The following is a 13,665-nucleotide window of genomic DNA, read 5'->3' on the forward strand; positions in this document are numbered from 1 at the left end:
CTTGCTGACCCACCAACTCAAGTGGCCCCACTGCTTGGTCCCCTACCCGTCCCTCCCTTCTTTCTGGCTTCCCAGCCACATTTCAAGTTTCCACATCAAGGAAGATTACTGCTGAACTGTCTGTCTGCAGGGGTGAGTAAGTCAGACCCAACCTATGAACAGGTTTCCTGCTCACCTGGATCATTCCTCACCGAAGGTGTCCAGGCATGAGTGACACAAACTTCAGAATCAGCCCAACAAATAATGATGTTATCATCATTCTTCGCAAACCTGGTATTTGGTGTGGCACGGGCACCTGGTCAGTAGGAAGCAAGGGGATAGGAGCTCTGTTGCTCAGGACTGCCCACTGCTCCAAGAGGACCCTAGGGACGAACTGCTCAATGGAGTGCAGGTGTTGCCCTGTGAGAGGAGAAAACCTCCCTGTCAGGAATCCCTGCTCTGCCCCGGCCAGCTCGCCACCCTCCTGACCAAGCCCCGATCTCCAGTTTGGGTCATCTTGTTATAGTCTGGCCCTGTCTTCTCCTCCATGGCCCCCTCCAAGACCTCCTTGGATGCCAGGAAGGTGCCCACCATGCATCTTTATTGCAAGAGCACAAAATAAATTGATGTGAATTTAGAGCATCTAGCTAAATATAGCTATGTTTGCATGTTTCAACGGGACTTGTAAAAATAATACATAAACTCTCCTAATCTAGTGGCAAAATCACTTACTCAAAACTTAACAAGGAGATGAGGTGAAGCCTAAAAAAATGGAAAGCCATTTGGTTTAGTTATATAGCTTACTTTCATATATGCTACAGTTTGGCATTTATAAGCAAACCAGCTACTAAATGTTCTTCTTTCTTGAACAAAACAGTGAGAACAACTTCTTACATATAAAAGTGTCTTCATGAAGCCATTTATCACAAGGAAAAAAGTGTCCTGCAAATTCTTATCTGTAAAATGGAGCTAATATTGTGATGGGAATATATTATTAATGGCCACCATTATTTGGGTGCTTACTATGTGCCAGGCCTGTGCTGAGCATTTCAAATAGATTATTTCACTTAATCCTCTCAATAACCCGGTACAGGATTATCCTCCACTTATGAATGTGAATTTGAGACTTTAAGAGTAAGTGACTTGCTCAACTATTGCTGGAGGATTGACACTTTTTTCAAGGCTTTAAAAGTTTTTTAGAAATCATCACAACAGTCAAATGCAAACAATGATAATAGCCCATTTATTGAGTATATACTATGTGACAGGCCACTGTGCTGAATTCATTACATTCATTGGTTCCTTTAATACAGCCCTCGTGCAAGGCAACTGTCATTATCCCCATTTAACAGATGAGGAAACTGAAGCACAAAGATGCTAAACCACTCTGCCCAAAGCATCTCAAGCAGCTGAGGAATGGTCTGAACTCTAGTCTTTCTGCTTATACTATGCCACCTCCCTACTGTAAAATGTACACAAATATTGATAGAAAGTTTGTTTTCAGTAACGACCCGTTAGCTATTTCATATATAGAAATTTTTGAATGGCCCAGTAAAAATCACTATATTCTTTCAGGCCAAGAGAAGAAGATAGGTGAGCAGTGCTAGGGGAGATGAATTCTGCCCTCCGGGCCTCTGTCTCCAGCATCATCTGGGCAGGAGGGAGGGCATAGGGGCGGGGGAGAGAGGGAGGGAGCTGCATCTCACCATCTTTGTAGACAGCATGAAAAGTAACACTAGCATGTAAACCAGGTTCACATCTGGATACATAAGGCTGAGACTTGCCAGGGGAACCAGTCCATGATGGAACGACCCAAAACGCATTTAGTATTTTCTTAGGCCATTGTCCCCAAAGTGACTTCAACTTTAGCTGACCCAAGCGTCTTGCTAGCACATGGCGCTTGCTCATCTGAGACGCTGCCTTCACCATGGGGTGGGGAACATAAACACAGAGTGATCCACTTGTTGTGGGATCCACCGTCACAGTGGCCCAACTTGCACATGACAAAGAAGGTCACCTGGCAGAGAGGCCCAGTTCACAATGCTGGGGAGGAGGCAAACCAACCAGCTGAGTCCAAAGGACACTTAAACATATGAGAAAAACTGCAAAAAATCAGGGATGGGGTGTCTTTGGAGGGCAGTAGGGCACATTCGGCAAGGCTTGATTTTAGAGAGTTCATCAACTGTGGATGGACCCCTGATCCAGATGCCCCCATGAAGGAAGGCAAATCAGCTCTCAGATCAAGAGAAAGGATGTTAGGGTAATGAGCATGAGAAATGGTGCTTGAGCGCAGAGTTTCCCAATACTAGCTTTCTGTTGGGGTTATGTGCTGTTGGCGTGACAGCAAAGAAAACCGGCCCAGAGACAAGGTCAGAGGCTTCCCTGTGGTCTTAGAGAACAGAGTGTTGGTGCAAACCTGGCTGCCACTCGAATCCCTGCAGCCCAGGCAGATTTTCTCGGACGAGCCTCACGTGCACACTTCTGATCCCATCAAAGGGAAGGTTACGGGGACTCAGGCTTGGCTTCATGGGAGCAGCATCTTTCCAACAACTCCAAGCATCTGAAAATTGGAATGGGATGCTTCTTGGGAGGGAGGGAGCTTGCCATGCCTGGACAATTTTCAAGCACAGGCTAAAGGACCGCTTTTCAGGGTGTTACAGAGGAGTTCCTTGAACTGGGCCAACAGTTAATATAACAAGATGCTCAAGTGGAAGTTTCCATTGTGGCAACACGATTCAACAGATGGGAAATTCCAAAGCCGGGGCCAGACACTATATGGAAATTTCTAAGAAGTTGATCTAGCTGCCTCAAAGGTCCATAAGGAGGATATAAACAGGTTCAGGACAGTGGAAAGTGATGGAGGATTTTGTGGGGCAGATTCCTCGGAAATGCTTTGATTCCCGGCCTCCCCGACGTGGGTGGAGTGGTGGGAGTCCGCTTTTCATCTCAAACCTGGAGACAAGAGTTTCAAAGGCAGCACCTGGAGGGCTCCTCGAGTTTGGGGGTTGGTATGTGACACCTGCTTGAGGGACCAAAATGTGGGAGGGGAGCTGAAGCAATATAAGGTGACAGAGTAGAAGAAAGGGACTGCTCGCCCCCTCCCCTGATGGGGGGTTAAAGGGCACCAGGAATGCCAGCTCTGGTCTCTTTGAAACAGGCTCTACCCACCAGGGCTTCAGACTGAGGGTGAGGGAACCCCAAAGAGAGAATCTGTATGGGAACCAGAAGTTGCTGGAGGAAGGAAGCAACCAGAAGGAGAGGCACTGCCCAAATCCCGGGAGGTCCTGGTGGAACGTGCTGGTGCGGGAGTCCTCAGGACAGCCGTGGAAACAGCCAGGAAAGCAAAAGAGAGTCCACTCACCCACCAGCCAGGCTCAGAGAACCCAGTGCCAGGCATGACAACAGTGGTCAGGTAAGAACCTTTCTCTCTCTCTGCCTCACCTGGGCAGGCCTGGAATGGTGGGCAAGATGGAGGGAAGTCTTCTCTTGGAGTAAACACTGACCGTTCATAGACTAAAGTGAGCACTTCCAATTTCCACAAAGTATGTGGCGTGTGTGTGTGTGTGTGTGTCACTTATAGGGGCCGTAGGACTTTTTGTTACCTAAGAGTAACCAGAAACGTCATAGGCCTGATCAAGTTTTTATCAGGAAATGGGGAAAAATACACCCCAGTGAATCAACTTTAAAGGCACAGTGAGAGACAAGAAGAAAGCTGTGTCTTAATTATGTCTCACAAGCTGCGCCGTGCAGTGTCCTAGTCACAGCTAACCTTTGCAGCAGTGCCTGTGTGCCAGGCACTGGGACGAGGACTTTACAGACATGACCTCATCCAGGCCCCCAACAGCTCTGTGAGGCAGGTATTATCACCCCTTTGACAGAAAAGGAAACTGGGCTCAGAGAGGTAAGGCAACTTTCCCAGAGTCACACAGGGAGGTGAGCAGAGTAGTAGCTCAGACTCAACCACAAGTCTGACATTGAACTCTGGACTCTCTTTTCCCAGATGAGTAGTTTTCAGCAGCCAGTGGTGACCAGAGCAGGATAGGGGCTTGGGATCTTTCCATCCTTCCCTCTAAGGAGTCCCTGAGCTAGAAAAGCAGAGAGCCGAGTTTGAAAACCACTGAACTGCATGATCTCAGCAGTCTCCTCCAACTCTGGGGTTCTAGGATTCTATCATCTGGGGGTTGGGAGTGGAGAGGTGTGGACCCACAAAAGAGGACACGGGGAAGAGGGAAAAGCCAGACTTTGTGTCCTGTGTTCCCAGAGAGGGAGCTGGAGGAGCTGGTTCCAGCAGGTGGTACCATAACAAACCTGAGGTTCAGAGAAATACAGTCACGTGTATAAATATATAGTTCAGATAATGCACATAAAGCACTCAGCACAGGGTGAACACCAGACTAAAAGCATTAGGTAAATGGCAACTACGACTGTGAAAAGTTTACATATATGCCTAAAACCCTCAACATGCAATTTGATGCAACATACCCAGCCACTGACATCACTGTGTCTGTTCCATAAGGAGCTGTGTTTATCATGGACGCTAAACTCTACTCATTGAGCCAAGAAAAGAAATGAACACATAAGATTAAGCTAGCCAAATCTAAAACAATCTGAGTAAGTCTGCTCTTAAGCAGTAGGGGACTGGGGAGTCCTATGAAAAAATCATGGAAGCATGATCCCTTTCTCCAGTCAAAAAAAAAAGTACATACACAGCATTTTGCAAATAATAAGAGAAGCCCATTCATTGATTCATTCAATGGATTACAGATCCATTGAAGCCTATTCATCGTCTTCAGGATAATAATCTAGATCCAGGGGACACGACATGAGGTCGTCAGGCCAAAAGCTGCCTACGTGACCCCACAGTGGGCTCACCCACACTCCTCCTCTCAGTATGCTCACTGTTACTAGTCTCGATCATGATACTAAACTTGGAATAGGTAGTCAACGTAACTGAAGCTGAATCTAATTTTAAACCTTTCAAGTTTAATGGACCCCAAATTAAGAATTTCTAAATCAGTGCACTCTGGTACCTAGAAATTTTAATTGCTTGGCATGCTCTGTCTTTCCTTTCTTCTGGTAACAAAATTCCTCCTTTTTCCTAGGGACCCTGTGCCATGTGCTTCGGGTACGACTCATCCTCTGTCAAGGAACACATGGACAAGCCCCGGCCAAGCAGATACTGCTTATTGTCTACTGCCTACTTCTGGCCAGGTTGATTCAGGCAAGGATTCCAAACTGGGCCAGACCTCCTTGGTACTATTGTTAGAACAATGACAAAAGAGGCACTCTCTTTTCTCTGAGATCCACAGCTGTGAAGATGATGGAAATGTAACGCTGATGGTTACCTCTGCAATGTACTGAGGGGGAGACTGCCTGAGAATGAAGCTGACAGAGTTAAGCAGAATCAAGAGATGGAGAGAGTGAAGGATAATGGCCTCATGTTTTCTGGAACCCCTGGATACACCTATGCCTGAAGTCCATGCCAACACGGACATGTTAGTCATTGAGTCAAGACACTAGTTTAAGTTGGACTTCTGTTACTTGCAACCAAAATAATTCTAACTAAGAAACCTGATCTAAATGAAAACAAAGCCCAAAAGGAAATTCCCATTTATGGGCAGTCCTTATGGAATTCTGGGCTCCTCTCTGACAATGATCCTTACTGAATTAACTTTTTTTTCATCCTATGCACATTACTTTCATACCACCCTCTTCTCCTGATGGTTCATCTTACCAGTGCTGCCAACCAATCAGACACTATTCCTGCAAAAATTATTAAAGTTACTGACTAGAAGAAGAAAATCACGTAAGTGGACAATAGTAGCTCAGTTTATAGTTTGCTGCCATCCAATACATCCTTGGAGTCTCCTAATCTTATTCCAGTGAGCTTCTCAAACTGCCCTGGTTCCCTCAAAAGGTACAGAACACTCTGGTATCTAAAATGACGTAGAGCCACAGGGCTCAAAACAGAAGGAGAGATACACGTGGAGCAAGCGAAGTGGGCCACACAGGTCACAGTGGACAGCGTCAGTGTAAATTCTGTGCAGCAAAAAGCCACTCCGCAGACTGAGTCAGGGCATAGCATGATTTGGAGTTGGGAGAAATAACTTTCACTGAGTACTTCCCAAGAAGTTGTTTATTATTCTTTTAGAACTGGGATGGTAAGGAGATTTCAACTCGTGTGCCAAGTTTGGGCTGTAGCCAAATGTCTGGGCTCAGCATCAAGAGCCATGACAGTCTGTGACACGCATCACAGGGGAGGGAGGAGGGATGAATATATATACTTGTTATTACAGCTGAAAATATTACATTTTATACTTGGGTGAAGCAAGACCAGCCGAGAAATGCACACCTGGGCTGGAAGGCTCTTCTTGGGCAGCACTCAGGTGTCACACATCGTTGGTCTACATGGAGGGTGGTCCTCATCAGTCATTTCTATAGGGATGTTGTTTGCTGCCTTATGTGGCATCCTCCTCATGAGCACCCAGGGGGAAATTACTCTAAGTCTCGAAAGAATCACAATTCACCTTGCTTCTTCTGAGTAACTAGCGTGCTTTTATCCTCTAGCCACCAAGAACTCCTGACTGAGCATGTTTTCCTAGTACTGACTGCTCAGAAACTCAGAGGCAAGACCATGGGGGTTGCTAGTGTGCGTACGGGCTCTCACTTAAGAACTGGGGGCCTATCCTTATCTCTGATTTCACCTTACTTTTCCTTCCCCACAAATTTCCTTCCTTCCTTCTTTGTCTGAATCTTAATATATGTGTATTTAAAAGCCACCTCAAAACTCTTTGAAAGAAGACAGGCACCTACACTAGATCAACAGCAATCAAAATAATGTACAACAAATCAGACAGTGAATAGAGGACAGTTTTATAAATGCTGCCTGTTGTGACAGCTGTTATGGGGAAGTTCCAAGTGAGCAGGGTGAGCATGTGGTGGGCCTTAGACCAGAAACAGCCCTGGGCCGAACTGTCACATCAGCAAATGTCTCAGACCACCCCCTCCCGCCCTCCTGCACACCTCTCCCCCTACTCCATCCTTCCTCAGGCAGTTGGGTGCCCTTTGGTCCATTCCTGCACGTCCCACACCTACTCTCTCCCTAGTACTGTTGGTTGCTCTCCCTTCCCCAACTTCTCCCACCAAGCAAAGCAGCTCACACTTCTACAGGTCCTTGTACTTGACACTGGTAAGCTGTCAATGGTTGATAGCAGCTTAACCAACTATTTCTCTCAGGAATGAAGAGGGAGAAATCAAAGGACTAAATCACTAATGGTGGAATAGGCTGTAATTATGATACAGATGCAACTGAACAAGGGGATCTTCTTGTAAATTTCAAATAATTCTATGTGAAGCAGTTACCACAGTGCCCAGCATACAGTCGGCATTCAATAAACAGTAGACACTAATTATGACTACTCTTGCTGTAACTATTAATCCTTCCACCACTGGATTACTCACTGTCTATTCCTCTATCACTACCATGACTACCACCACAGAGGTAACTGCCCCTTTTGAAACGCTGGCTAGCCACAGATCCATAATCAATTAATGTATTTTAATTACATTCTATGGTTTATAAAGCACTTGCGTATACATCATCCTTTTTCTTTTCTTTTTTTAAGAGGAGGGAACACTTCTTTTTATTCTTTTTTTAAACAACTTCATTGAGATATAATTCATATACCATACAATTCACCCATTTTCATGTACAATTCAGTGGGTTTTAGTACATTCACAGGCACTGTGCAATCACTGCCAGAATGAATTTTAGAACGTCTTCATCACGCCAAAAAGAAACCCTATACCTTTTAGCTATCCCCCCATGTCCCCCATTTTCACCTCCCAGCCCTAAGCAATGAATAATCTACTTTTGTCTCCATAGATTCCCCTATTCTGCATTTCCATATGAATGGAATCATATTATATGTGGACATTTGTAACTGGCTTCCTTCACTTAGCATAATATGTTCAGGGTTTATCCATGTCATAACATGTATCAGTACTTCATTCCCTTTTACATCATCCTTTTTTATCTTCTTGGCAATCCTCACGTTAAATATTATTTCCGTTTTAGAGATGAGGATACTGAAGCTCAGAAAGGTCACATTTATAAGGTCCTAGAGCCAAGAAGTAGCAGAGCCAGGACTCAAACCCCAGTCTCATATAAATTTCTTGTTCTTTCCTCAACAAGTGGTTGCCAACTGTGTAGCTATTACATCAGAATCGCCTGAGTGCTTCAAGATCCCCGGGGTTCACCTAATGAACGCAGACGGCCCAGTGAAGGGACTGTGAACTTGTATTTCAACAGGTATCTCGTGTGATCCTGAGGAGCTGCTGGCGGGTGACCAGGTGCAGGGTCCTGGCTGACTAAGTACCCACTGCCCTCTCGGCCCTGTGCTGAGTACTGCAAGGGAGACACAGGGAGCCTTCTGACAAAGCTACTGAGGAGGTAAGACTAGCGAAGGTGAAGAAGAGTGCATGACAGAAGACAGTGTTTGGCTTTGAAGTATTCAGAGCAGAGAAGATCACAGATGGTGGGAAGAGGCAGGGAAGGCCACGTTACAGAGAAGGGGAGATTCTACGGGGCCCTGCAGAATGGGAAGGATTTCCAAGCAGAGAAGGGGTGAGCCGCATGAGGTGTCCTCAGGAGAAACGGTAAACAGGCTAGTCTGGCTAGAAGAAAAGGAATAGCGGGAGCTGAACAAGAGAGGACTGGGCCAGATAATGGAAGGACTGGGTCCGAGAAGCCAGAGAGGAGTCTCGGCTGGTGTGGTGGATGACACGGGGGCACTGACAGTTTCTGAGCAAAGGAGGAACCTCCTGAGAGTTGAATTGAAGGGTGACTGGTGTGGCAGTGCTGCGTACCATGAAGCGAGGCTGGGAGTGGAAAGCTGGTACTGGCAAGACCACCCAGGATGCTGCTGAACTGACCGGGATGCCAGGCGGCAGACAGCAAGACCAGGATCCCAGGGTCTATCGATCAGAACGGGCCGAGGGGATGGGCTATGAGATGGGAGCGTGACCTGAGCCCTCTCACTCTCCAGGAGCTTTTCATTCCATCACAGCTGTTTTCATGAGACCCATAAACACTGTAGGGTGGATTGTGAAAATGGCCGCAAATCTTCCCCTCTCTGTAACCATCCTCCCTGCAATGTGATTCCGCAGCTCGTCTCACCAAGAGGTAGAATCTATTCCTGTGCCTCTTGAATCTACACTAGCCACATAGCTTCTTTTAGCCAACAGAATGTGGTGGAAGCAATCTTGTGGCAGTTCTGAGCCTTGGCCTCAAGACGCATCTGCTGTGTCTCTTGGTACCCTGCCCAAATGCCATGTGCACAAGCTCAGGGTAGCCTGCAGGACAGTGAGACACATGTCTTAGTCATTGTCATCACTCCAGCGGACAGCCAGGTGACCCCCAGCCTAGGTGACCTGGACCTGCAGCTGATTGAAGACACATGAATGGTCCTAGCTGAAACCAAAAGAATCACACACCTAGGCCCAGCCCAAATCGCCAACCGACAGAATTATGGGATAAAGAAATGATTGCTATTTTGAGTCAGTAAATTTTGAAGAGGTTTGTTATACAGCAAAAGCTAACTGATACACAATGTAAATAACATTATCACCACATATCAGGGAGTGGTGCCACCTGAAGCCTCAGAAGCTTTTTCACTTAAGAAGTACATTACTTTCCCAGCTCTAAAGGAAGTTTTCTACCACTACAGAACTGTTATCTCATGACAGTCACATTTAGGTTTAAAGAGAGACGAGAGAAAAAATAGGGCAATAAGAAAGCTAATGTTACAGCTATGAGCCAATCTTCATTACAACACACTGCAAGGAACTGTCTGAATTCCTTGGCTGAAGTATCACTTTGTTGTTTTGGATACTGTTTGAAACAAGCAGACTATCAACAGGGGCCTGGAAATAGTTTCATCACAAAAAAAGTTTTTATTTTAATAGTGTTTGGCACGTAATCATAGATCTTTTCCCTGATCATGTTCTTAGCAAAAGAACATGGATTGATCTGTTTTTTTAAGGCAGGGACACATCGTAAATCATTTCAGAGGAAAAAAAAATGTAAATAAATAGACATCTAATCATAGTACTAGTAGGGATGCATCTAACTTAGAAGTGTGAATATCATTTCAAAAGTAATGTCAAACGGTCACTTTGTTTTAAAAATGAAAGATCACTTACCAGTGAGACTCTGTGTGGCCCACCGTTACCAGGTTTTAGGTGATGGAATGAATCTGAAATAGAATGAAACAAGCATTCCGTAAGTAAATCACATTTGGAAAGGGTGTGCCTTCGATCCCAGTGACTGCCATCACATTGAGTATTTATTCTTTTAGTTAAAGATTAGCAAAGCTTTTTCTGGCTCCTGATGGAATAGGGAGAGTTTTTTGCCTACATATTTCAACTTCCTGAACAGAGAGCATTCTCTCATCTCCTTCAGGGAGTGTTCAAAGTCTGAGGCCAGTATAACTATAAATGGTAGTGTTTTCGTCCAAACCCCTCCAAGTCAGCGGAAGCCTCCCGGGTTGTTGTTCTTGCTTTGGTCCCTCCACTCCCTTCTGCTAGCACCAAGCCATGACTCCCTTTACGGAACCGACTGAAAAACGGATGGCCCAGTATAACTTGAAGGGCAATAGGAGGAGTGTACCAGGCTTTCCAATAGCGATCACCTGATCACAGATAACCACACCTTTTTATTTTATTGATAATGGTGAGCCTAAAGCCCTGCTGTTCAACAGAAATATAACACAAGCCACATATATAACTTTAAATTTTCTAGTGGCCACATTAAAAAAGCAAAAAGAAACAGATGACAATTTTAATATTTATTTAACTGAATTTACTCAAAATATTATCATTTCAACATGCAACCAATATAAAAAATGATTAATGAGACATTTTGCTTTTTTTTTTTTTTTTTTTGTCATACTAAATCTTCAAGACCCAGTACATTTCAACTCGGGCTAGCAGCAGTCCAAGTAGTCAACAGCCACAGCAGCCAGTGGCTTCCATATCGGACAGCACGGGCCTAGGGCATCTATCCTTGGCCCTTCAGGTACTGGCAAGGCTCCAAAGTGAGTGAAATGCACATGGAGATTTTGTTTATCTATTTTCCTGCTCTTAGGAATTCATCATTAATTACCCCATTCCATGATGTCATTTAGTAGAAATAATAACAATAATAGCGAATACTATATAGTACTTGCTGTGTGTTCTCGGCAAGCTCCCATGTTACCTTAATGAACCCTCACAATAACTTCACGAGGTACGTATATTATCATTCCCATTTTGTAATGAGGAAACTGAGGCACAGAGAAGTTAAGTAATTACTCAAGGTTATAAGATACTGACAGAGCTGGGATTCTAATCTACGTAGCTGGTCTCCAGAGCCCATGCCCTTAGCCACTATACTCTCAATTAAATTTGAACGGGTCAAAATAAGATAATTACTTTCAGTTTTAATTATAACCGTCAAGCGATCCAAGGTTGCTCCCATCATACACGGTCAGATAATAGCACTGATGGCAGATGCAGGACTGATGGGATGTACTAGCAAATTAAATTTAAAATAATTTGGGGTGGGAACACAAAAACCACAGGCAAGGCTGGGGTCAAAAAGACTGTACTGTGTCTAGGGGGTCTGTCTGGATGACCAAGATGGGGGTGCAGGGAAAGGTTAAGATGGGGTCTTTGGAAAATCGTGTCTTTGTGATTTTTCTGAGGGAAGAGTCTATCACTTTCATCTGATTCTCAAATGAGTCTGTAAGCTAGACATCTCTGTATCTGTCTTAGCAGGGGTAGGGAGTAGAAAGGAATTACATAAACGCATCCTTTCACTTTATTAATCTGTGCTCCCCCCCCCCAAAGAAATCATACCCAATGAGCAAAATCAAATCCACACACATGAATTTCCTGCCCAAATGATAGGGAAGGAGGCTGGTGAGGGACATCATTTAGAATCAACAGGCCGTGGGCTGAGGCCACTGGCGGTGCTGCCTCCCAGTCTCCCAAGGCGACCCCTGAACCTGCTGAAAATCCTTCAGTGGCTTCCTCTAGGTGGTAGGATTAAGTCCAAGCTCCTTAGCCCAGTCTCCAAAGCCCCAGTGACCTCATGCCTGCCCCTCAGGCACTCTCCTGTGGGCATCTTGCCCTTTACCCACACAAACCTATTTACGGGTCCCTAAATGCTACCCCCGGCCACTCTCACTTCTCTGTACCTTTGCAGATTGTGTTCTTTTTGTCAAGCACGTCTTCTCCCTACAGTATCTGCCTGCCTTCAAGTCTCAATTAAAAAATCAACACTTCTGGGGAGCCTGTGTGAACTCCCTCAGCTGGCTTAGGGGCAACTTCTCTGCAGTAACAGTAGTAAAGTAGTATTCACTCAACTCAACTGATAATTATGTACCACTACTACTGATAATAATTAAAAGCTGATTTTTATGGAGCATTTCAAGCACTTTACGTGCTCCTTTAATTGTCTCAGTAACCTTATGAAATGGGTTATTACCCCATTTAGCAGGTGAGCAAACTGAGGCATAGAGGTCAAGTCAGTAGCCTAGGGTCACACAGCTTATAAATGGCAGAGCCAGACTGTAAACCCAGACAGCCTGGTTCCAGAGCCTGCACTCTCTCTTTTTTTTTTTAAGTTGACGTACATTTGATTTACAGTGTTGTGTTAGTTTCAGGTGTATAGCAAAGTGATTCAGTTTTCTATACTGTATATATAAAGAATACACATATATTCTTCTCAGATTCTTTTCCATTATAGGTTATTACAAGATATTGAAGATAGTTGTCTGTGTTATACAGTACGTCCTTGTTGTTTAATTTATATATAGTGGTATGTATCTGTTAATCTCAAACTCCAAATTTATACCTCCCCCCACTTTCTCTTTGGCAACCATAAGTTCGTTTTCTGTGCCAGAGCCTGGACTCTTTAACGCTATACCGGGCCTGACTCCCTCTGTGTTCCACTGCCTTCTACTCTCATTGCTCCTGTACTTCCCTCTGTTAATCCAAGTGGCTCCTGTGTTGCAGTTTTTCATTTACTGGTCTCTCTGTCCACTGGTTTGCAGAATCTCTGGAGGTTGAGAATGTGTCTAACTCATCTTTGTCTTTCCAGGACCTTGCAACGTGTTTGGTATACAGCAGATGCTCCATAAAGGCACACACATGAAAACACTGGCACAACACTGGAAGGACAGGGGCCAGGGGTACAAACTTGGGCCTAATAAAAACACACCAGGGGCTTCCCTGGTGGCGCAGTGGTTGAGAATCTGCCTGCTAATGCAGGAAACACGGGTTCGAGCCCTGGTCTGGGAAGATCCCACATGCCGCGGAGCAACTAGGCCCGTGAGCCACAACTGCTGAGCCTGCGCGTCTGGAGCCTGTGCTCCGCAACGGGAGGGGCCGCGATGGTGAGAGGCCTGCGCACCGCGATGCGGAGTGGCCCCCGCTTGCCGCAACTGGAGAGGGCCCTAGCGCAGAAACGAAGACCCAACATAGCAATCAAGCAATCAATCAATCAATCAATAAAAACTTAAATAAAAAAAAAAGAAGAAGAAAAAGAAAAAAAAATGCAATTGGTTAAGATTACTTGAATGTTTAAAAAAAAAAAACAAAAAAACACACCAGGAGAAAGAGTCTCCAGATATGCACTTGAAC

The 13,665-nt window shown here is 45.0% G+C and overlaps 1 protein-coding gene across 4 annotated transcripts in view; it reads right to left on the reverse strand.

Moving 5' to 3' along the window:
- Window positions 1–13,665, reverse strand: part of GNG12 (G protein subunit gamma 12) — a 123,630-nt gene that overhangs the window by 63,909 nt on the left and 46,056 nt on the right. For all 4 annotated transcript variants that reach the window (XM_057554312.1, XM_057554306.1, XM_057554296.1 and 1 more), the window contains exon 2: window positions 10,183–10,235. The gene's annotated coding sequence lies outside the window, so the exon portion shown is untranslated. The remainder of the gene's footprint in view (window positions 1–10,182; window positions 10,236–13,665) is intronic.

The sequence above is a fragment of the Balaenoptera acutorostrata genome, chromosome 1, assembly GCF_949987535.1.
Source record: "Balaenoptera acutorostrata chromosome 1, mBalAcu1.1, whole genome shotgun sequence".
NCBI lineage: Eukaryota > Metazoa > Chordata > Mammalia > Artiodactyla > Balaenopteridae > Balaenoptera > Balaenoptera acutorostrata.